The sequence below is a fragment of the Schistocerca piceifrons genome, chromosome 7 (assembly GCF_021461385.2).
Source record: "Schistocerca piceifrons isolate TAMUIC-IGC-003096 chromosome 7, iqSchPice1.1, whole genome shotgun sequence".
NCBI classification, from domain to species: Eukaryota; Metazoa; Arthropoda; class Insecta; order Orthoptera; family Acrididae; genus Schistocerca; species Schistocerca piceifrons.
In genome coordinates, this window is record NC_060144.1 from 432,945,401 (window position 1) to 432,970,507 (window position 25,107).

At 43.2% G+C, this 25,107-nt stretch overlaps 1 protein-coding gene across 2 annotated transcripts in view; it reads left to right on the forward strand.

Annotated features, from left to right (window-relative positions):
- Nucleotides 1–7,968: 7,968 nt before the first annotated feature.
- Nucleotides 7,969–25,107, forward strand: part of LOC124709146 (tropomyosin-1) — a 100,672-nt gene continuing 83,533 nt past the window's right edge. For both annotated transcript variants that reach the window (XR_007005392.1, XM_047240818.1), the window contains exon 1: nt 7,969–8,117. The gene's annotated coding sequence lies outside the window, so the exon portion shown is untranslated. The remainder of the gene's footprint in view (nt 8,118–25,107) is intronic.

Below are 25,107 nucleotides of genomic sequence, written 5' to 3' on the forward strand. Positions count from 1 at the left end.
AGAATGTACGTCTAGAATGCAGAATTGTATGGTAGTGAAACATGGACTGTGGGAAAACCGGAAAAGAAAAGAATCGAAGCATTTGAGATGTGATGCAACAGGCGAGTGTTGAAAATTTGGTGGACTGATAAGGTAAGGAATGGGGAGGTTCTGCGCAGAATCGGAGAGGAAAGGAATATGTGGAAAACACTGAAAAGGAGAAGGGGCAGGAAGATAGGACATCTGTTAAGTCATGACTTAACAGCAAAAACGGTAGAGGAAGACAGAGGTTGTAAAACATCCAGCAAATAATTGATTGAGTACATAGGTTGCAAGTGCTTCTCTGAGATGAAGAGGTTGGCACAGGAGAGGAATTCATGGCGGGCGGCATCAGAATCAAACCAGTCAGAAGAAGAATGATGACCATAAAAATGTGACATCCAGCGGAAACGTATGCCAGTCCAAAATTTAACTACATTAAATTTCTTACAAAAAGATCCTGTTCATTTTTCTTGTAGGAGTAATAGTTTGCGCGTATTGAGCGAGAGAATATGGAAATCTTGGGCGTGGTTTTTGATGGGCAGATATAACAATGCGGGTTACATATGGCGACATCGGTAGGGGCCGCTGAATCACCCTGTATAAGGGGTTTACTTGGGGAAACGAATCTGAGAAGAAGTAAATAAAACCGGATGGGAGATATGATACTGTGAGACAAATTTGAGAGAGCACTGAAAGACCTATGTCGAAACAAGGCCTCTGGAATAGACGACATTTCCTCAAAATTATTTTTGGGACAGCCAGCTAAGGAAAAACTGTTGCACCTGAAATATGTATATGACAGGTGAAATACCCTCAGACTTAAGACAGAGGCCTCAGTTTTTCGAGGAAATTAGTGAGACTAGGCGTGTGCAACATAGCATTGATTGCAACTGACTTTTGGGAAACAGGATGGAAGAGAATCCGAGCGTTTGATATGCGCTTTTACAGGAGGATGCTAAAATGAAGTAGAGCAGTATCATAAAAGGTGTGAAGATTCTTTGCAGAATCGTTGGGGAAGGGAATATGCAATAAGCGCTAATTAGCAGAAAGGACAGGATGATAGGACATATGTTAAGACATGAGAGAATAAATCCCGTGTGCCTAAGTGGCGCCGTAGAGAGTAAAAACGGTGGAGGAAGAGAGAGATTGGGGTTGATTCAAAAAATAATCGAGGGTGTTCGGTATAAGTGCTACTCTAAGATGGTTATTCTACGTCTACATCTCCATACATACCCCGCAAACCAGTGTTGGTGGATGATGCCTTGTTACACTACTGGTCATTTCCTTTGCTTTTCCACGCGCAAATATATCGAGAGAAAAAAAGGACTATATATAAACCTCAATACGATCCCTAATTTTTCTTATCTCCGTGGTCCATATAAGAAATGTTAGTTGCCGGCAGTAGAATCATTTCGCAGTGATTCTCAAATTCCGGATCTCTAAATTCCCTCAATAGTGCCTCGCGAGAAGTACGTCGTCTTCCCTCTAGGGATTCCCATTTGAGGTCACAAAGAATTTCCGTAGTAATTGCGCACTGGTTGAACCTACCGGCAAGAAATGTAGCAGTACAAATAAGCATATTGTGGCGGGTGGCATCGAACCAGTCATAAGACTGATGCCCAAGATCAAGACGGTAAAATAAAATAGATCTCATTGCTGTCAAATTATTCACCATGAAAGAACCTTTATTTCGAAGACACAACCAAGGATGCAAAGGAATGGTTGGGGAGTTGGATATAATATCAGGCTGAGATACGATAACATTGCTGTTCTCTGCGGAAGTGAGAAAGAGTTTCAGGACCCGTTAATCCAATGAACCGAGTTCATACTGCGGGTTGAGAGCAGAGCAGAGAAAGGCAAAAATACTGAATAGTGGTACAAATGAAATTAGTGACAATAGTGAGATCATAGCTGATGATCATATAGTAGGCTGCTACCTAAGCAGTACGGTAACCCATGACGGACGAACCACGAACTAAAAAAGCAGACTAGCAATGGCAAAGAGAGCATTCCTTGCCAAGAGAAGTTTGCTGGTACCAAAAGTAGGTTTCAATTTGAGAAATATATCTCTGAGAGTTTATGTCTGAAATAGAGCATTGTACGGAAATGAACCATCGACTGTGGAGAAAAGAAGAGAAAAGAAGAGAATCGACACATATTAGCTGTGGGTTTTATAGAAGTTTGCTTGAAATTCACTAAGGGCTCGATACTGCGATAGGGGATACCACAGTAGGCAATTCAGTTGAAGAGGAGTGGACATCTCTGAAAAGGGCGACCACAGATGTTGGACAGTCGAACATAGGTACAAGGAAGGTAGCTCCGAAGAAAACTTGGGTAACGGAAGAAATACTTAGATTGATCGACTAAAGAAGGAAGTACGAAAATGTTCAGGGAGAGACAGGAATACAGTGATATAAATTCCCTAGGAATGGAATAAACAGGAAGTGCAGACCAACCAAGGTGAAATGGGCGCAGGAAAAATGTGAAGAGATCGAAAAAGAAACGATCGTCAGAAGGGCTAATTCCCGTGTACAAAAGTCAAAACAGCCTTTAGTGGAATTAAACGCAGGGGCGGTAACATTAAGAGTGCAATGGCAATTCACTGTTAGAGGCAGAGAAAGAGTGAATGCTGGAAAGCGTGCGATGAAGGTCTTTATAAGACGGAAAACTTGGCTGATGACTTGACAGAAGGACAAATTAGAGCCGATACGGAAGACAAAGGGGATCCAGTATTAGAGTCAGATTTAAAAAAGCTCTGGAAGACTTGAGAACAAACAAGGTGAAAGGGATATGTAATCTTCCATCGGAATTTCTAAGATCATTAGGGGAAATGGCAACCAAACGACTATTCAAGTTTGTGTGTACAACCTATGAGACTGCCGACGTACCATCGTACGCGCGAAAACGTATAATCCACACACATTCAAAGATAACAAGAGCAGAGGACAGCGAAAACTATCGCACAGCACATGCATCCAAGCTGATGATAAGAATAAGATACAGTAGAATGGGAAAGAAAACTGAAGATCTGTTATACGACGATCAGTTTGTCTTTAGGAAAGGTAAAGGCACCAGATAGGCAGATCTCATCTTGCGCATGATAACAGAAGCAAGAATGAAGAAAAATCAAGACACGCTCATAGGATATGCCGGCCTAGAAAAAGCGTTTGACGATGTAAAACCGTTGCACGATTTTCGAATTTCTGAGTAAAAGAGGAGTAAGGTACAAGGAAAGACGGGTTATGTACAACATGTGCAAGAAGCAAGACGGAACAATAATATTGGAAATCTAAGAACGAAGTGCTCGGATTGAAAAGGATGTAAGGAATGCACTCTTTAGTCCCGACCGTTCAATCTATAATTCGAAGAATCAATGATGGAAGTAAAACAGAAGTTCAGAAGTAGGATTAAAATTTCGAGTGAAAGGACATCAATGATAAGATTCGATGATGACATTCCTGTCCTCTCTGAAAGTGAAGGAGTATTACGGGATCTGTTGAATGACATGAACATTTTAATAAGTACAGAATATGGATTGAGAATGTAGCAGAAAAAGAAAAGGTAATGAGACATATCAGAAATGAGAACGGCGAGAAACTTAATACCAAAGTAGGTAGTCACGAAGTAGAGAAATTTAAGCAGTTCTTCTACCTCGGAAGAAAAATAACCTATGATGGACGAAGCAAGGAGGATTTAAAGAGCAGATTACTAGAAGCAAAGAAGGCACTCTGGGCCAAGAGAAGTTTTCTGGTGCCGAAAATATTCCTTAAGTTGAGAGAGAAATTTCTGAGGATGTACGTTTGGAGCTCTGCACTGTATGGTAGTGAGTCATGGACAGTAGGAAAACCGGAACAGCTGAGAATCCAAGCGTTAGAGACGCGGCGCTGTAGAATAATGTTGAAAATCAGGTGGACTGATAACGAATGAGGAGGTTCTCCGCAGAATCGCGGAAGAAATGAACATCTGGAAAACACTGATACGAAGAATGGGACAGGCTGCTAGGACATGTATTAAAACATCAGAGAATAACCTCCAGGGTACTAGAGGGAACTGTGTGGGAAGACAGATGTTTCACAGAGGAAGACTGCACTGTGTGGGAAGACAGATGTTTCACAGAGGAAGACTGCACTGTATGGAAAGACAGATGTTTCACAGAGGAAGGCTGCACTGTTTGGGAAGATAGATGTTTCACAGAGGAAGACTGCACTGTGTGGGAAGACAGATGTTTCACAGAGGAAGGCTGCACTGTGTGGGAAGACAGATGTTTCACAGAGGAAGGCTGCACTGTGTGGGAAGACAGATGTTTCACAGAGGAAGGCTGCACTGTGTGGGAAGACAGATGTTTCACAGAGGAAGGCTGCACTGTGTGGGAAGACAGATGTTTCACAGAGGAAGGCTGCACTGTGTGGGAAGACAGATGTTTCACAGAGGAAGGCTGCACTGTGTGGGAAGACAGATGTTTCACAGAGGAAGGCTGCAGTGTGTGGGAAGACAGATGTTTCACAGAGGAAGGCTGCACTGTGTGGGAAGACAGATGTTTCACAGAGGAAGGCTGCACTGTGTGGGAAGACAGATGTTTCTCAGAGGAAGACTGCACTGTGTGGGAAGACAGATGTTTCACAGAGGAGGGCTGCACTGTGTGGGAAGACAGATGTTTCACAGAGGAAGGCTGCACTGTGTGGGAAGACAGATGTTTCACAGAGGAAGGCTGCACTGTGTGGGAAGACAGATGTTTCACAGAGGAAGACTGCACTGTAGTTCCTTCTCTAGATTGTCGTACAGATGACAAAATGGTAGATATCGAAATAGACGACAGAGGGATAGAGAAACAATTAAAATCGCTCAAAAGAGGAAAGGCCACTGGACCTGATGGGATACCAGTTCGATTTTACACAGAGTACGCGAAGGAACTTGCCCCCCTTCTTGCAGAGGTGTACCGTAGGTCTCTAGAAGAGCGTAGCGTTCCAAAGGATTGGAAAAGGGCGCAGGTCATCCCCGTTTTCAAGAAGGGACGTCGAACATATGTGCAGAACTATGGACCTATATCTGTAACGTCGATCAGTTGTAGAATTTTGGAACACGTATTATGTTCGAGTACAGTGACTTTTCTGTAGACTAGAAATCTACTCTGTAGGAATCAGCATGGGTTTCGAAAAAGATGATCGTGGGAAACCCAGCTCGCGCTATTCGTCCAAGAGACTCAGAGGGCCACAGACACGGGTTCACAGGTAGATGCCGTGTTTCTTGACTTCCGCAAGGCGTTCGATACAGTTCCCCACAGTCGTTTAATGAACAAAGTAAGAGCATATGGACTATCAGACTAATTGTGTGATTGAATTGAAGAGTTCCTAGATAACAGAACGCAGCATGTTATTCTCAATGGAGAGAAGTCTTCCGAAGCAAGAGTGATTTCAGGTGTGCCGCAGGGGAGTGTCGTAGGACCGTTGCTGTTCACAATATACATAAATGAACTTGCGGATGACATCGGAAGTTCACTGAGGCTTTTTGCAGATGATGCTGTGGTGTATCGAGAGGTTGTAACAGTGGGAAATTGTACTGAAATGCAGGAGGATCTGCAACGAATTGACGCATGGTGCAGGGAATGGCAATTGAATCTCAATGTAGACAAGTGTAATGTGCTGCGAATACATAGAAAGATAGATCCCTTATCATTTAGCTACAAAATAGCAGGTCAGCAACTGGAAGCAGTTAATTCCATAAATTATCTGGGAGTACGCATTAGGAGTGATTTAAAATGGAATGATCATATGAAGTTGATCGTCGGTAAAGCAGATGCCAGACTGAGATTCATTGGAAGAATCCTAAGGAAATGCAATCCGAAAACAAAGGAAGTAGGTTACAGTACGCTTGTTCGCCCACTGCTTGAATACTGTTCAGCAGTGTGGAATTCGTACCAGATAGGGTTGATAGAAGAGATAGAGAAGATCCAACGGAGAGCAGCGCGCTTCGTTACAGGATGATTTAGTAATCGCGAAAGTGTTACAGAGATGATAGATAAACTCCAGTGGAAGACTCTGCAGGAGAGATGCTCAGTAGCTCGGTACGGGCTTTTGTTGAAGTTTCGAGAGTATACCTTCACCGAAGAGTCAAGCAATATATTGCTCCCTCCTACGTATATCTCGCGAAGAGACCATGAGGATAAAATCAGAGAGATTAGAGCCCACACAGAAGCATATCGACGATCCTTCTTTCCACGAACAATACGAGACTGGAATAGAAGGGAGAACCGATAGAGGTACTCAGGGTACCCTCCGCCACACATCGTCAGGTGGCTTGCGGAGTATGGATGTAGATGTAGATGTAGAATACAAGCATCAAATAATTGAGGACTAGGGTGCTAGTGCTACTCTGAGATGAAGGGGTTAGCACAGAAGAGTATTACGTGATGGGCCACATCAAAACTATCAGAAGTATGGCGATCAGAAAAGTGTCCCTTTATTTCGAAGACAGAATGAAACAAATAATTGAATGACTGGAAACTGAGATTGAAGTTAAAGATGAGAGTACATCAATGAAAAAGTAAATAACGTCGTTATCCTCTGTGGAAGTGAGGAATCAGTGAAAAAGTAAATAACGTCGTTATTCTCTGTGGAAGTGAGGAAGATTTGCAGCATCTGTTGAATGTAATAAACAGTGAACAGTGGAAATATTGAGTAGTAACTCAAATGAGTTTAGCAACAAAATTGACATCATAACTGGGGAGAATGTAGAAGACGAGCCGATGGAATTCTGCTGAAATGGAAGCAAAATAACACATGATTGACGAAGTAATGGGACATAAGAAGCACACTAGCACAGGAAAAGGAAGAATTCCCCAGCGAAGGGGAATAGTATCAAACTCAGGTGTCAGTTTGAGGAATAAGTATTTGAGCCATTATGTCTGTAATATAGCACTGTAAGGATGTGTACGATGGACTGTGGGAAAACCAGAAACGAAAATTGAACGAATAAGAGATTTGTGGTTTTTATATAAGCGTAGTGAAAGTTAAAAGAATTCGTAAGAAATCGGGAGTTTCTTTACAGAACTGGCGAGGAAGAAAATGTGTGGGGAACGAGAAGAAGGGACAGGTCGGTAGATGTGTTAAGATATCAAGGAATAACTTCTTTTGTAATGCAAAATTGTTGGGGAAGACAGAAAAAATGGAAAAGAGCCTATGGCGTCATTAGCTGGGAGGCCTCTTGCGGGGCAGGTCCGGCCGCCTTGGTGCAGGTCTTATTATATTCGACGCCACATTGGGCGACCTTCGCGAATCCCCGACCCAGCCGGGCATCGCACCCGGGCCCGTAGGACGGCAATTCGTCACACTGACCACTCAGCTATCGGAGCGGACGGGGAAGACAGATTGCAACATACACAGCAAATAATTGAAGACATGGGGTGTAAGTGGTACTGTGAGGTGAAGAAATTGGCTCAGAACTGGAAATCATGCCTGGCCACATCAAAGGTCAGAAGACTGAGGCCCGCAGAAAAATGTAATCGATCTGTCAAGACCAAGAGACAGTGAGAAATGAAAACATTATCAAATTACAGGATACTTAGATACCAGAAGCCATATGGCCCTTGAAGTGAAGCACTCCGGGCCCTTACAAAATTGCTGGTGAGGTACTGTTTGTCTGGTACTGTCCTCTCTGGTAGGGTTGGAAAGTGAAGTCAGTGGTGTGTAGGAGTGTGTTTATAAGTTACACCTTACGCAGGCGACCAACGTGTGGGAATGGCAGGTGCGTGGGCGTCTGAGACTGAGGTGGGGATGATGGGAGGAGATCGAGGGAGAAAGGGTGGAGACATTTTGGTTTCGTGGAGGAGAGAAGTGGGGCCGCCACGGCTCTGGAGTGGGGGAGGCGCCGCGAAATTAAAGCCTCTTCCAAATCGGCGTCGCCCGTCGACGTCGGAGTCGCGTCGGCGCCGGCCGAGCCGCCCCTCCCCCTCTCCGCCCCTCTTTTGAGGGCGGCGCGCCCATTTTTGGAGCGGCCTGCCGGGTCCGCCCGGGCCTTCTCCGGTGTTGAGCAGTGCGCCCCAAGACGCTGCGTCGGCCGCCACTCGCTTGTTCGTCCGCCCCGGCACCGCCGCTGCTCTGGTGAGTAACAGGTGTCTTCGCGCCGCCGCCTAACCAGAAGACCTCGCTCCTAACAGCCACCGCTAACCGACTTCCTCCCCGCGGCGACGAGTTCTGCGCAAAATGTCCAGCCTCGCTCTGCACGTTGAGGATAACGTGTTCCATCGCAGAGGAGTAACAACAAACCACGCAGCTGTGCGGCCCAGCGCCAGACTAACATACACAACTCCTATCTCCTTGTGACAACGTGCCTGACGGAAGAGCAAACTAACTTGAGACAATAACATAGACGTCTGGTCATGATTTATGTGAAGCTGACCGATGGCAAGTCCACTGATAGAAGTTAAGTTGTTTTGGTTCGCCGTTTAGTTACTAGTCATCTGATTCCCCAGTTTGAAGTAAGTACCACGAAAGCAATCCTTCGGGCACCAGAATGAGCGCAAGTTTGATGATTTATCACCTGCAAAGTGACATAATGTGAAAACAAGATATGTGGTAATGCCAAATCGTGCCTGAACTAGATAGGGACGAAGCCATTTAACCACGAAATCCAGTTGATGTAACCTAAATTTTATGGACAAAATGCAGCCGAAGATTATAATATAATGGAGTACAGTGATGTCTCTTAGTGCGAGTGGAATTCGGAAGACGAAGGCGAGAATCAGTGGGTGTGCAACTTCGGAGTGCTAGGTAGGCTCTAGCATTAAGGTCGAATACAAACACCGTCGGAAGTAGTACGTTAAAGTGCCTGCAACGAGGATTAGCGAATGATTAGCTGTACCTCAAGAGCTCTCTCCGTCCGAATAGGCCTCGCAGGTCCCAACGGTACCGACCGACCGCCGTGTCATCCTCAGACGATAAGCGTCACTGGATGCGGATACGGAGTGGCAGCTGGTCGGCTCTCCCGGCCGTTATCAGCTTTCGTGACCGGATCTGCTACTTCTCAATCAAGTAGCTCCTCGATTGGCCTCACTAGAGCTTCCAAACAGATCTCGACGGTGGCCGATCGAAGTACTAGCCAAGCCCGATAGCTCTTGACTTGGGATCTGACGGGAACCGTGTTACCACCGCTGCACAGTACCTCAAGAGCATTTCTTATATCACTTGTACCAGTAACACCAGTGTCATACTGTAAAATAGCCATAGCACACTATGCTGTTAGAAGCAATATAATCTACCACTCTAGTGCTACAACTTTGTATTCCCTGCGACGAATTTTGACGCAAGAAAGGGCATCTTAAATTTGTTACCCATCAGCTAAGTTGTTTTACAAACAAAAATTAGATTTTGTTATGTCCAAGACAAGTGATAAAGGATGAAGAGCCACGAGAAGATCATAACCTGTCATCCTTCATGTGCATAGTACTATTGTTAAGCGGTGAGCGTTTCATGATGTCTACGATAATATCAACATAGTTTCCGTTGTACCACTAACATTATAATCATTTAATATAAATGCCCTAAAGGGTATAACTGATAATAATTTGATCATAAAAGTATCTAGAAATCTTCAGCCTCTTATGTATGAATGAAAAAATATATTTAGTTCGCTACTTAATATCCACACCGCTACCAGTCTGCAAGATAAGTAATGTGGGGCAGTGACGTACATTGCCTAGTAACGAAGAACACAGGAAGAAAAGTACAGTTTCTAAAAGACTAAACACCAGCTCAAGGAGGCAAAGATGTGGCAAACGTTAAAAAGCATTACACCCAATATCTGAAAATTAGGATGCAATATCGTCGCGATGAAACTGTGCACATGAAATTGATGATCAGTAATAAGTTAAATTTGACTGTATGTAACACACACTGTGATGATATTGTGGATCACATTTGACATTTCTTTGCTGCTTGTCTAAACAGGAAAGATAAAGGGCATAAATGTCCGAATTGTACAGTAGTAAATAAAAATATAAGATCAAAGAAATTATAAAAGTACAGTTGGTCTACAAACACTATCCCATACAATTTGATTATCATACCGTTATTAGACAATAAAGATTACAGAAATGATGAAACGTACGTTGGAAATTTGTGATCTCCCGCACTCAGACGCTGTATGCCCTGACAGAGATTGAACTCATAGAAACGACGAGAATGTTATCTGATATCTCAGCGATAACTGTATCTACGTATGCACAGTATTTGAAATTCTGCCTTGAATATTCCTATAGCGTATAGAGCACCCTGCGTGGATAAAATCACAATAAACATTTACTATGCGGCGGAGTCTGCGCTGTTTTGCAACTTCCAGACAGAGTAAAGCTGCCTACTGGACGGATGTTCGAACCTGAAGCGTTGCCATGCTCTTACCCCCTAAGCTAGCCTATACGGCTCACATACGACCTCCACTGCTTCAGTTTACCAGTGCCTCTCCTTCGTTTCACTGGTCTACTGTATACCTTGCTGGAGTTAGCATTACTGACTTGGAGTTCATTCCATCTTGCCGGATTAGGACATCTAAATGCCCAGCTGACTAGCATTCCTGGCTCCCTATGTGAAACAGTACTCACATATACCTTGTTGGACTTGCACACCCACATACTTTATTGATTAGTACTCTTGCATACGGTTCTAGAACAGTTCTCCTGCATATTTTGCTAAACTCTTGCATACTTGCTAGAATGTTTCTCCTGCGTACGTTGTAAGACTATCACTCTTGTATATCTTGCTAGATTATCCATCCTGCATACTTTGCTAGACTAGTATTCTTGCAGACCTTGCTGGACTAGTCCTCCCACATACCTTGCAAGGCTACCACGCTCGCACATCTTGTTAGAATAGCGTAAGGCATACCTTGCTAGACGAGCCCTCTTGCATATCTTACTGGAGTAGTTCCCCTGCATACCTTGCAGAAGTAGCGCTCTTGCATACCTTGCTGGTTAAGCACTTCCGGTATAAAGTTCAAATGGGACTTAACTTCTGAGGTCATCAGTCTCCTAGAACTTAGAACTACTTAAACCTAACTAACCTTAGGACATCACACACATCCATGCCCGAGGCAGGACTCGAACCTGCGACCGTAGCGGTCGCGCGGTTCCAGACTGTAGTGCCTAGAACCGCTCGGCCACCATGGCGGGCCCGGTATAAGGAAAACAGTGTTCAGAGACGTACAGTTTCTGAGATACGTGAAGAAACAAGTTAAAATTATCTTCTAGTGCGCTGTGTCAGCTGCTCTAAGGGGCGATAACAGTTATCTGTAACACTAGTAAATATAACTTTTGTAACATACTGATGAGATAATAACACCCAGCGTTAAAGTAAACAACGAACTTGCAGTATTCACGCTTGGTGTTTACATGTTTGTTCCTGTAGCACGACGGACGCACGTCACCAGGACATGGGACCTTATTCAAATCATTGCCTTTCCAACAGCCTATATTTATCTACCGAAACATAATATCCAGTCCATCTCTGTAGCTGTGCGATTAGTCCGGAGGATTGCTAACCGAAAGGGCCAGTGTTTGGTTCCTGGTCTGGTCGGAGATTTTCTCCGCTGTGGGACTGGGTATCGTGTTGTCCTGACATTCGCATCGTCGTAACTGACATTCCACTAATGAGATGGCTGTATGGACACGCCCCGAAAGCCAATAAATTATTAAAAAAAAAAAACATACTATCTGCACCAAAAGCTACTATATAGAGGAGGTGCAAGATTTATCGTCACACTATTCGTCCGTTCCTTTTCTGTTCTGTTCGCGAAAGGTGTGAGGGAAATTTGATGCAGCCTAATCTTTCCTAGTATTTTCCGTATGCGCATCATGCAGTCTAATGAGAGAGCCTCTTTGGTCAGCTGTTCGCACTTTGGCCACCACGGTGGCATGGAGGACGTGGTCGTGGTCAGAGCCGCGGTGCTGGCGCTATCGGGTGTCTGAGACGGCCGGGCTCGCAGAGGCGCTAAAGATAGCCGCTCTCCCGCGTCCGCCTTCATAATAGCCGCGCTTCATACCGGGCGTGGCTGCAGGTCCGCGTATGGCTTCTGGCGGGCAGAAACCGTCAAACACATTGCGGCGGAACGAAACGCTCAAGTTGTTATTCCACCGTGTTTAGACTCTAATACGTGTACGCAGCGTAGCTAACAGTAGGTGATCACTAACAGTACATTGCACTAAACTGCGTGGGGTGGGTGGCTGCGGGGAATGGGGAGGGGGGGAGGGGAGGGGGAAAAAGAGGTAAGGGGAGTAGTTAGACGGGGACTATGATACAAACTGTATTGCTTTCACTTTCGAATAAAACACCTCAGGCAGTGTTGGTTACACGTAAAAAGTTCATTATATAGAATTACACTACTGGCCATTAAAATTGCTACATCAAGAAGAAATGCAGATGATAAACGAGTATTCATTGGGCAAATATATTATACTAGAACTGCCATTTGATTACATTTTCACGCAATTTGGGTGCATACATCCTGAGAAATCAGTACCCAGAACAACCGCCTCTGGCCGTAATAACGGCCCTGATACGCCTGGGCATTGAGTCAAACAGAACTTGGATGGCGTGTACAGGTACAGCTGCCCATGCGGCTTCAACACATTACCACAGTTCATCAAGAGTAGTGGCTGGCGTATTATGACGAGACAGTTACTCGGTCACCATTGACCAGACGTTTTCAATTGGTGAGAGATCTGGAGAATGTACTGGCCAGGGCAGCAGTCGAGCATTTTCTGTATCCAGAAAGGCCCGTACAGTACCTTCAACATGCGGTCGTGCATTATCCTGCTGAAATGTAGGGTTTTGGGGGGATCGAATGAAGGGTAGAGCCACGGGTCGCAACACATCTGAAATGTAGTGTCCACTGTTCAAAGTGCCGTCTATGCGAACAAGAGGTGACCGAGACGTGTAACCAATGGCACCCCATACCATCGCGCCGGGTGATACGCCAGTATGGCGATGACGAATACACGCATACAATGTGCGTTCACCGCGATGTCGCCAAATACGGATGCGACCATCATAATGCTGTAGAGAGAGCCTGGATTCATCCGAAAAAATGACGTTTTGCCATTCGTGCACCCAGGTTCGTCGTTGAGTACTCCATCGCAGGCGCTCCTGTCTGTGATGCAGCGTCAAGGGTAACCGCAGCCATCGTCTCAGAGCTGATAGTCCATGCTGCTGCAAACGTCGTCGAAGTGTTCGTACGGATGGTTGTTGTCTTTCAAACGTCCCCATCTGTTGACTCAGGGATCGAGACGTGGCTGCACGATCCGCTACAGCCATGCGGATATGATGCCTGTCATCTCGACTGCTAGTGATACGAGGCCGTTGGGATCCAGCACGGCATTCCGTATTACCCACCTGAACCCACCGATTCCATATTCTGCTAACAGTAATTGGATCTCGGCCCACGCGAGCAGCAGTGTCGCGATACGATAAACCGCAATCGCGATAGGCTACAATCCGACCTTTATCAAAGTCGGAAACATGGTGGTACGCATTTCTCCTCCTTACACGAGGCATAACAACAAAGTTTCACCAGGCAGCGCCGGTCAACTGCTGTTTGTGTATCACGTTGTAAGTGTCGCCACCGGTGGCAACCTTGTGTGAATGCTCTGAAAAGCTAATCATTTGCATATCACAGCATCTTCTTGCTGTAGGTTAAATTTCGCGTGTGTAGCACGTCATCTTCGTGGTGTAGCAATTTTAACGGCCAGTAGTGTAGCACGGTAATTATTTTATCATGTTTCTTGTGCAACTTTCTTGGGTAGTTGCTTCTTGCAGCACTGGATCTGAAGGTCATCGGTGTATAAAACTGAAACCGCTGCCCTTCCTTCCTTCCTTGTTACAGGGATCCTACAGCTATCGTTGCATCTCGCATCTCTGTCGCCAAATGTCTTGATTTCTCCATTCATCATCATCCATTCTTTTGACTTGCCCAAAACATCCTAGCTACCTTTTTTCTACTTTTTCGTAATACTATATAGTGCGTCTGTGCCCTTTCTCTTGTTTCCTCATTTCTTATGTGTTTAATGTCAGAAACTCTGAAGGCTCTTCTCAGCTGATCAATTTCTAGGTTGTCATTGGTTCCACGATGGATTTATATTAATGAATTTCAGCCTTTAAACTCGTCTTTCAAGACCAAAGTGCAGGGTTTAATTTCTGGATAGCAGCCCTTCCCTGCGTGATCCATTGTCGGATATCTCTGTCACATCTACCAACACGTGACAGGTGCTTAAACTCTTTATACACTTAAATAAGATATCCCGTCTTCTCAAAATAAATTTTCGAAACTCACTATCCGTACTCTTCCAACAACTTCTTAAGCATATGCATGCTGTTTCATGTGCAACTTTCTTGTATAGTTGCATCTTGCCATACTAGACATGAAGGGCATTTGTATATCAGATTGTAAACGCTTCCATTCCTTCCATCCTTGTTACGGGGATCCTACAACTGTCGCTGCATCCCGCATCTCAGTGGCTAAATGCCTCGATCTCGCCATTCGTCCTCATCCTCTTCAATTCCTCTTCTCTCCATCGCTTCTTGGATATCAATTAGCCACACTTTCCGTGGTCTTCCTCTTCGTCTCCTTCCAGGAGGTTGCAGCAATGACGCGGTCCTCAGTACAGAAAAGCGTGTACATACATTGTTCCCTACCGAAATCCCCACGCCCATGAGCTTCCTACACCACAGAATCAGAGTTTTCTGCTCATAGATCTTAAAGGGTGTGGGAGGCTTGATTCAGTCCATTAGTTATTCTGAAGGCCTCTCTAGAAATTTATTTTCCTACTTTAACCTCTTCCCCCATAAAAAATAAGCAGTGTCGGTTTAAATAAATTCACTGAAATAAAATGATCACAATGAATTTTTATTCTGCAAGGGAATGTGCGCCCATTTGAAACTTGCTGTCAGATTAAAACTGGGACTCGATCCCGGATCGATTTCACGCTGTAGGAACTTACTCATGTGACAGGGTATGGGTAAGAAAGAAATAACATAACTACAGAAACATTTGACGTGCGTTTCAATGATGCTTGTTAACATGTACAGCAGATGTTAAAAACTGAACTTTAGATTCTCAGTCGGCACCTCATTTGCTGTACATGCCTTCCAGCACCATAAAAAAGAGCGTCAATTTTTCCTATTATCTATTTTATTTCTTACTTTTAGACAAATCATTTCACACAACATTTGACCGTTCCTTTTCCAAAAATTCTCCTAGCAACTTCTCGAAGTGACGTGAATTTAGTACTTCTTTCGAAGGAAGCCTTTTTGAAAGGTAAATACTACACCAATGCAACGTTTTATGCATAAAGCAGTTACATTTCGAAGAGATAAACCTTTTGACACTTCATTTACCTCAAAGCGTCTTCTGTTCTCGAAATGACCTGAATATATTGTTTGATTCGAAGGAAGCGCTTTCGACAGTTTAGTACCAAACAGATGTAACTTACTATGCGTGAAACACTAGGCCTTGGAGAGACTAACTTTTTGCCACTTCATTTACATTGTTAGCCGTAAAATATTTCAGTTTCTTCTCAAACCACTGATATGGTTCTTCTTAATTACCGTGACTAATTTCAAACAATTAAACTCTTTTTTTCCTTTTTAAAAAGTAGACCTCATGCTGGTCAGTTTGATACTTCATTTGTCCATATCCCACCATTCGTTTGGCTATGAAAATTCGGACAAGAATTTTCCCTCAAATCCCTGTTAAGTTTTCTAGTGGTTTTCACAATGTCTGTGTTTATACAGTGCCTGTATATTACAGCACGCTTGTCTGGAGGAACAGACAGTGTTTTGGCGATTCACAGCTGTTGTAAATATAAAAAAAACCATATTGACAGGCTAGAATGGCGGTATTAAAAAAAATTTCTCTCCGCCGGGGGGATCCCAAAGTGCGAGCATAGAGGTTAGGGAAAATATGACACACCGAAATTTGGGTCGGTCCGGGGGGCGTGCACGGATATTTAAAATGGTTAAGGCGACCGCTTACGATAAGCAGGGAATCCAGTTTCGAGTCACGATCGGGCAAAAATTTTCACGTGTCATCAATAAAATGTACAGCTGACGTCAATACGTATTCACGATTTGCGAATCCATTTCGTAATTGAGTTTTCGTTAATGATACTAATTACTGTCAAGCAGTTAAACTTTTTTTATTTATTTTTTTTAACTAGCCCTCACGGTAGTCACTTCCCTACCCCATTTGTCCATTCCCCACTCTTCACACGGCTACGAAAATTCGTAAAATGCTCCAATCTAGAATTTCTAGGTAGTTTTGTTTCGCTTCGATTCAAACATTTGCTCAAGAATACCCTCGGGAAGGAGTACACGAAGCAGATCTGGTAGAAGTGCGTCACGGTCCCCCCAGTTCCCCGGCCAGCAGTCCCTGCAGACGAGGCCCCGGTGACCCAGATTCTGTTGGGGACTCTGGGGACGGCTGACCTCTTCGGCGGCCTCGATTGCAGAGCTTGCCGCAGGGGAGACAGCGCCGTATAGCCCCGCTAGCCGCGCTGCGCCTGCGTGCTCGCAACCCGGTGAACACTCCCTGCCCACTAGTACCGGGTGTCGTGCTGCGGTGCCCTTACCGCTTTAAGCGCAACTCTGTTAAATTCTCAGACGCAGAATTTTTCTTCGTACACACAGGGACACATCAGTTTCCAAGTAAATATCATACCACTGATTTACATTGAATAAGATTTAACATGAAGGAACTTAATCCATCCTATTTACAATAAAAAGACCGAATGTAAGAGAGACATTATAAAGTAATAACATGAACATTAATTGGGCACACCATGTACAATATCTCGGAATAATACTCGATAGTAAATATACAAAGATAATATTAATAACAAAAAAGACACGGTAATAAGGCTAATTCATAAACTTTACCCGTTTCTTGCAAGTTCAGAAATGAGTACACACAAATTTCATACTGCACAAAACGACAATACTACAAACAATGTCGTAAGAATGTACCACATGAGGAACGACCAGCTTTACTAATATAAGAATGCTACAAACAATTGAAAACTGTTCCTTCCGGATTATTCTCAAGGTACCATGCTGGGATCGCACAGTAGATGTGCACATTGAACTTAATATGACAACAGTTCGTGAACAATAAGAAAAACAAATACGAAAGACAAATAAGAAAGAGGACCAGGAGACTGCTAGAAAAGATCGATCGTTTAAAACCAACGTCAAGGCATCTGGAATACGCAGGGCCCTTAGGACCAGAAATATGGCGGTAGATAAGTGTCCCTAGATCCATTGTAAGAGATGATAATTCAATTAAATACTGACCAGAAATTACCATAGTAGGCCAAATGGGCACTAGCCCATTCGGCTGTTAAAGATCGCTGATAATTGAAAGTATGTAAATGACTCAACACACATAGAGAAAACCAGCCACCAAAGCTGGCCTTACCTTAAGGGGGTAGGACGCCAAACGGGCCGACTTGGAGCAGGAGAATCACCACAGGACATTTTAATTTCTACGGTCTATACTTTTACAAATAAATTCATAAAACTTTGTCACCATGACCAGGAAGGATTGAGAACTCACACTGATTGCAGTGGAAGTTCAAAAACGTAGCAAAATAACTTTTTTTACCTGTGAAATTTCATCATTTTTTCACTTATTACTGGTTGCATTTGTTGCTATAGGTACACTTTTCTTCCTAAGTAAGAGAGATTCTTCGATGAATTTTTCATAGCGTACAAACAGTAGTTACAAGTGTATGAAACTCTAGAACTTTCCAAATCTATTAAAAAACTGTGGAAAAAATTGAGATAATTAACTATAAAACTTGAATTTTTTTCTAAACATGAAGTTTAAAATGTAACAGTTCATTCATTTTTTCATAAATTAAATAACTTCTAGAGTTTCATACACCTGTAGCTATGGTTTGCATGCTCTGCAAAAGTCATCGAAGAATCTCTCTTACTTAGGAAGAAAAGTGTACCTATAGCAACAAATGCAGCCAGTAGTAAGTGAAAAATGATGAAATTTCACATGTAAAAAAATGTGTTTTGTTACGTTTTTGAGCTTCCACTACTATGGGTATGAACCCTAAATCTCTCTTGGTCATTCTGTTAAAGTTTTATGAATTTATTTGTAAAAGTATAGACATTGGAAATTAAAATGTCCTGTGGTGCCTCTCCTGCTCCAAGTCGGCCCATATGACGTCCTACCCCCTTTAACAACAGTATTCACTTTGTTATATCTTGCACGATCGGCTAATTTTGGCCTTAAGTCCATTTGCAAGCATAGTCTACAAAGAAACTGATCCTAGATACAACAAGTATAATTTTGGCTTACTGACACACAAAAATATTGTATTTTATAACAGACAGCCTAAAAGTATACTTACAGGTTTCGACGTGCAGTGCAATTAGCCTGTTACTAAAAGGCGGATATAATAGATTAGAAAGAGACCACGTAACTCGCAAGCGTCGGAATTAAAATCGGAAAATTTACTGCATGCAGTAATAGTAGGTAATTACTAGTAAGTGACGATACAAGCTATTGCAACAGCATAATTTTATCTCTATAAACAGTTTTGCAGTACTTGTGAGCGGTTTCCATTTACTTTCTGATAAGCAATATAAAATACACCATAACCTGTTCATTCTATACCAGCAACCTCAGTTACTTGGAAATATAGAATTATGTCGAATATTTCGTGCCTTATGTAGCGAGAAGGTCCGTGTAAACGGAGATATTGAGAAGTAAGCAAATGAAAACTTTCTTGTAATCTCACTAGATTGTATGATAAACGCTGAGGAGTTAATGAAATTTATATGGTGTCTATAAAAAAGCCAGCATAAATAATTTAGGAACATAGCAAATTTAGGCACGATTATAAAAAAAATATTTTATTTCGGAGTGACAACAGTCACGGAATAATGCAACGGTAAAATTTCGATCGAAATTTGGACTATAAACAATATGGATAGGAAAATAAAAGAAGCTTTTGAAATGTAGTGTTACAAAAATGTTGAACGTTAGACGTGCTGGTAAAATAAGTAATAAAGAGGTGAGGAAACGAATTTGGGAGGAGAAAGCTTTTTATCACAATTTGACTCAAATAACAGGTTGATAGGACACATTCTGAGCCATCAAGGAATAAGAATGAAAATTTTCACTCAAGAGCAGAGTGTGCGCTGATATGGACCTTTCTAGCAGACAAAAACTGTGTGCCGGACTGGCATTCGAACCCGGGACATTGCCATTCGCGGACTAATGCTCTACCCACTGAGCTATCCAAGGGCGACTAACAACTCCTTCGGCCAGATTTACTTCCGCCGGAACTCCATCTCGTAAAGCTGTAAGAACAGGTTGTTAGTCGTGCTTGGGTAATTCAGTAAGCAGAGCATTTGTCAGCGAATGGCAAAGGTCCCAGGTTCAAAACCCGATCCGGCAAACAGTTTTAGTCTGTCAGGAAACTCTATTAAGGAATAATTTTCTAATGGTAGGAAGGGTATTACATAAAAATCTGTAGAGGAAGACAAAGCCTAGAAAACTCAGTTGCGTTTCCAAAAAGCAAGTTCAAACCGCTAAGAAAAATGCAGTCCTCCATTTACGTTATGAACAGAAAGTTCGAGAGGCAAAAACTGGCCAGGAGCAGGGAGTGTAAAACTTATACTCGTGTGCGTTTGGAAAATTAATGTCGATGCATTTTCACTTGGAGGTACTGATTAGTGCTGAAATATTCGCTTCATATTATCGCTAACATACATAAATATCGAGGAATCGTTTCTCTTTCAGCGCCAACGGCCTTGCACGAGTGGTAACACCAGTTCTCGTCAGATCACTGAAGTAAAGTGTTGTGGGGCTTGGCTAGCACTTGGGTGCGTGACTCTCCGGGTCTGCTGAGCGCTGTTGGCAAGCTGGGTGCACTCAGTTACTTGACTGAGAAGTAGTGGCTTGCATCACAAAAACTGACAACGGCCGAGACAGCTGTGTGCTCACCACATGACCCTCCGGTCCGCGTCCTGTGACGTCTATCGGTATCTGACGGAGAGAGAGTTTCTCTTTCAGTGCATTAATTGTGCCGAAAATTATGCAACACTCAGGGTAAGAAAACTGTAGACGTGAAGAAATCGTTCAGTAATCGTATACAGTGAAGCACGGCATGTTTTCAATGCGTTAAATCATGTCAATTGTTACCAACCTCTTACACCAATGCCAGGAATAGCATATTCTACAAAAAGATCAGATTACTAGCCACACGAATTCTATTGACTGGCCGGCCGGTGTGGCCGAGCGGTTCTAGGCGCTACAGTCTGGAACCGCGCGACCTTTACGGTCGCAGGTTCGAATCCTGCCTCGGGCATGGATGTGTGTGATGTCCTTAGGTTAGTTAGGTTTAAGTAGTTCTCAGTTCTAGGGGCTGATAACCTCAGAAGTTAAGTCCCATAGTGCTCAGAGCCATTTGATTTTCTATGGACTGTTTACTCTCACGAGTAAAAACTGACATTTGTTCTGCCTATGCTACAGTAACAGCACGCAACGAAATATAATAGATAGGAGTTTTAAAGACGTAGTTCAAGAAGAAAAATTAGCTAATAGTATAAGCAGTTTTGCGGTTGTAAACTTCCTTAATAATATTATCTCAAGCCGCGAACGCCTGTAGGAATGGGAATGAACAGTTTAGCCTTTGCCGCCGTCTCTGCGAAGGACCGGCGCCTTGAGTCGTTGCGAGTATTTAACACCGAGTCCTCATCCGGGCTGAGGCGGCGATGATTAAGGCAAGCTGCTTTCTCTGCGCCTCGCGTCGGCGTCTTTCATCGCCTTTCATCGTAAGACCGCCCGGCTTTCGAGTGCGCAAAGAGACGGACTGAGTTTAAGCAAAGAGCGCCGGAGACGGCTTCTCAGGCAAACGAAAATGGATGGTTTACGCTCCTCAGCCGCGCTAGCTACCTAATTATGAGTACCAGCGTCTGAATGCAGGACCTGATGGCTGTATTGAATACTATGATATCAGTAAGTACAAAACATAAAAAAAGATTACTATTAAAAACAGTCTTGATCTTTTAATAGTAATTATTTATAAGACATTGATCACTGCTGTTCCCGTAATGCATTCAAAAGTAATATAAAAGATCTCTAGTCCAACATTCAGTAAATAACCATGATGATTGGGTGCTTATCGTAACGGCTATACTTCACACTGAGGTGACAAAACTCTTGGGATTCCTCCTAACACGTTCTTTTGCCCAGCGTAGTGCAGCAACTCCAACTGGCACAGACAAAGCAAATACTTGGAAATCCCCTGCAGAAATACTGAACCATGCTGCCTCTATAACTGCAAAAGTGTTGACGGTGCAGGCTTTGTTGCACGAATTGAGTTCTTGATTATGTCCCACAAATGTTCGATGGGATTCATGCCGGCCGATCTGGGTGGCCAAACCATGCGCTCGAACTGTCCAGAATGTTCTTAAAACCACTCACGAACAGTTGTGGCCCGGCGACATGGCGCATTATCATCCAACAAATTTCCATCGTTGTTTGGGAACATGAAGTGGCTGCAAATGGTCTGCAACTAGTCTAACATAAGAATTTCTAGACAATGATCGGTTCATTTGGAACAGAGAACCAAGTCCATTCCATGTAAACACTGCACACACCATTATGAAATCACCACTAGCTTCCACAGTGCCTTGTTGACAACTTGGGTCAATGGCTTCATGGGGTCTGCGGCACACTCCAAATGGTTCAAATGGCTCTGAGCACTATGGGACTTAACATCTGAGGTCATCATTCCCCCAGAACTTTGAACTACTTAAACCTAACTAACCTAAGGACACCACACACATCCATGCCTGAGGCAGGATTCGAACATGCGACCGTAGCGGTCACGCGGTTTCAAACTGAAGCGCCTAGAACCTCACGGCCACTCCGGCCGGCTGGCACATTCCAACCCTACCACAAGCTCTTATCAACAGAAATCGGGACTCGTCCGACCATCCTACGGTATTCCAGCCGTCTAGGGTGTAACCTATGTGGTCACGAGCCCAGGAGAGGCGCTGCAGGCGACGTTCCGTTAGCAAAGCCACTCGCGCCGATCATGTGCTGCCTAATCCAATTTACGGCAAAATTCGCCGCACTGTCCTAACGGCTATGTTCGTCGCACGTCCCACATTGATTTCTGTGATTATTTCACGCAGTATTGCTTGTCTATTAGCACCGACAGTTCTAGGCATACGCCGCTGATCTCCGTTGTTAAGTGAAAGCTGTCGGCCACTGCGTTGTCCATGGTGAAAGGTAATGCCTAAAATGTGGTATTCTCGGCGCACTCTTGACCCTGTGTATGTCGAAATATTGAATTCCTTAACGATATCCTAAATGGAATGTCCCATGCCTAGCTCCAAATGCCATTCCGAAATCAAAGCCTGTTAACTCCCGTCGTGCAGTCATAATCGCATCGGAAACCTTTTCACATGAATCACCTGAGTACAAATGATAGCTACGCCAATGCACTGACCTTTTATAACTTCTGTACGCGATACTAGCGCCGTCTTCATATGTGCATATTGCTATCTCATTACTTTCATGTTCAGTCCAGCCGATTATAGATGTTAACTCATTCCACTTTTCTCTTATTGATTCGTGGAGACGTAGGAAAAAAGTATTAGGGCTACAATTTTGCTTCCGTCGTTTAACAATAGATGGCAGTAGCGGCAGTTGGTGATGCAGGTGGTAGGTCATAAGCGTCAAAGAATAACTTATGCATTTGTAAATATAACGCCATCAAAATGTTATTCGATTTGTGATTGTGTACAGTTATTTTAGGTTGAATGTGTCACCTTAGGAGCCAAATTCTCCTCGTTTGCTGGAGGTTTTAATGTTCCATTTTAACATGATGAAAACTGTGCCTGAGGATCATAAAATTATGGATGTGACTTATTGTGAGGCTCCTATCACTGGAAGAATTTGTATAGAATGGTTTCAACGCTTCAAGAACGGTGATTTTGATGTCTAAGACCGAGAAGGCGGTGGAAGAGAGAAGGTTTTCGAAGCTACCGAAAGCGACGGAAACAATTCTAGGAGATCGTTACCGAAAGCAGTTGATGCGTTTGAGCCGAGCACTGAAAGACCAACGACCAAAGAACAGAGATCGACTTGGAAAGTGATTTTGCAGCGTCGCAGAGCTGAACACTAAGTCGCAAAACCTGTCAAAACATATTTGGGAACGTTGAAATGGAAAATTCTACCCCACCCGCCGTATTCTCCAGACATTGCTCCCTCTGATTAACACCTTTTTCGATCAATGACACACGGCCTGGCTGACCAGCACTTACAGTCATATGAACAAGTGCAAAATAGAATCAGTTCATGGATCTAAAAATACGCCCAGTTCTTCGCCGTGGGATTCGTAAGCTGCCCTATAGATGTGGGAAAGTAAATAATTTGTAAGTTTTTTAGAATAAAGCCTTGAACTTGGAGAAAAATGGGTGGGAGCAAAGTTGTAGACCTAATAGTTTATTTTATTAATAAATGCTATTCTCTTATAATTTTTCTCCGGTCAGCTGCGTATATGTTTTATATATTTACTATTGATTTCGAAGCAACTGCTTCTTAATCTTGTGGCTCTTTTGCATTGTGGTTGATGTGACAAACTGGAAGTGGCATATAACATTTATTGAAGTGCTATTAGTGCCAGAAGATGAAGGTCCAGTTGCTTCGAAATCGAAAAAAAAGAAGAAAACGATGAAGAAAGATGAGTGGAAAAAAATCTGTATCGCTAAACGGCTAACACGAAAGAAAAGTTGCAGTTTGCCTATCTAATGGCTTCCAGTGGCAACAAAAATTTGATTTTCAGTATTTCATATGTCTATTGAACGAATTCTAGAATTTAAAATGCTCTCATAAGCTACTCATAAAGAGGTATAATCTTAAGTTAAATATCGAAGTTAGGAACTGTGCATATGTCTTGAGGCAGGGTAAATCGGTGCACGCAAATTACCCAGACTATACTCATCTTCAGTATTTCAGAGCACCTATCGACTTTCAACAGACTTTACACATAGTTACAAGCCTTCTCGAAACTTCTTCTCTCTGAAACCCTCACAAAGTAGTTAAATATCACTTACTACGTTTTCGTTATGTGTGTAATAAACTACCGCATGCTACCATAGACTATCATATGTGAGTTTACACTACGGTAACTCTTTACGGTAGTTTTTCTAGTCTATAAACCGGAAGCACTGAACCATCTAGAAACTGTGTGAGGATCTATAAAGGGTCGTGCAACCTACGGAAAAGAGCTGTTGTTGGTGGTGGTAAGTCTCTATGGGACCAAACTGCTGAGGTCATCGGTCCCTAGGCTTACACACTACTTAATCTAACTTACGCTAAGGACAACACAAACACCCATGCCCGAGGGAGGACTCTAACCTCCGACGGGGGGAGGGGGAGGGGGGAGCCGCGCGAACCATGGCAAGGGGCCTAGGACCGAACGGTCAAAAGTTCTCTTCTACATAGTTATCCTTCTGTCTATTACTTGCAGATACAGTATTTATAGCAAAATTAATGTTTAATTCTGATTTTATCCGAACCAGAGGGGTGTTGCAATAAAAATATAAACAAAAAATATACAGATTTATTATATAGCTGGCCGAGGTGGCCGAGCGGTTCAGGCGCTACAGTCTGGAACCGCGCGACTACTACGGTCGCAGGTTCGAATCCTGCCTCGGGCATGGATGTGTGTGATGTCCTTAGGTTAGTTAGGTTTAAATAGTTCTAAGTTCTAGGGGACTGATGACCTCAGAAGTTAAGTCCCATAGTGCTCAGAGCCATTTATTATATAGCTCTGAATACGCAATTTTCTCAAAAACGTTAAAAAAACACAAAACAAATACATATCAACCACCACTTCAATATTTTGGCGCGCTTATATAAAACATGTTTCTGTTATTCATAAACAACTTTCGCACTTATCAGTAATAACAGAGAACTCATCTTTGTTCAGGATGAAGAGCGTTCTATTAAGCACAAAATAACAATACTTGTATAGATTTTTTTGTGTTTGTGCATTTTAACTGTAGTTGCATC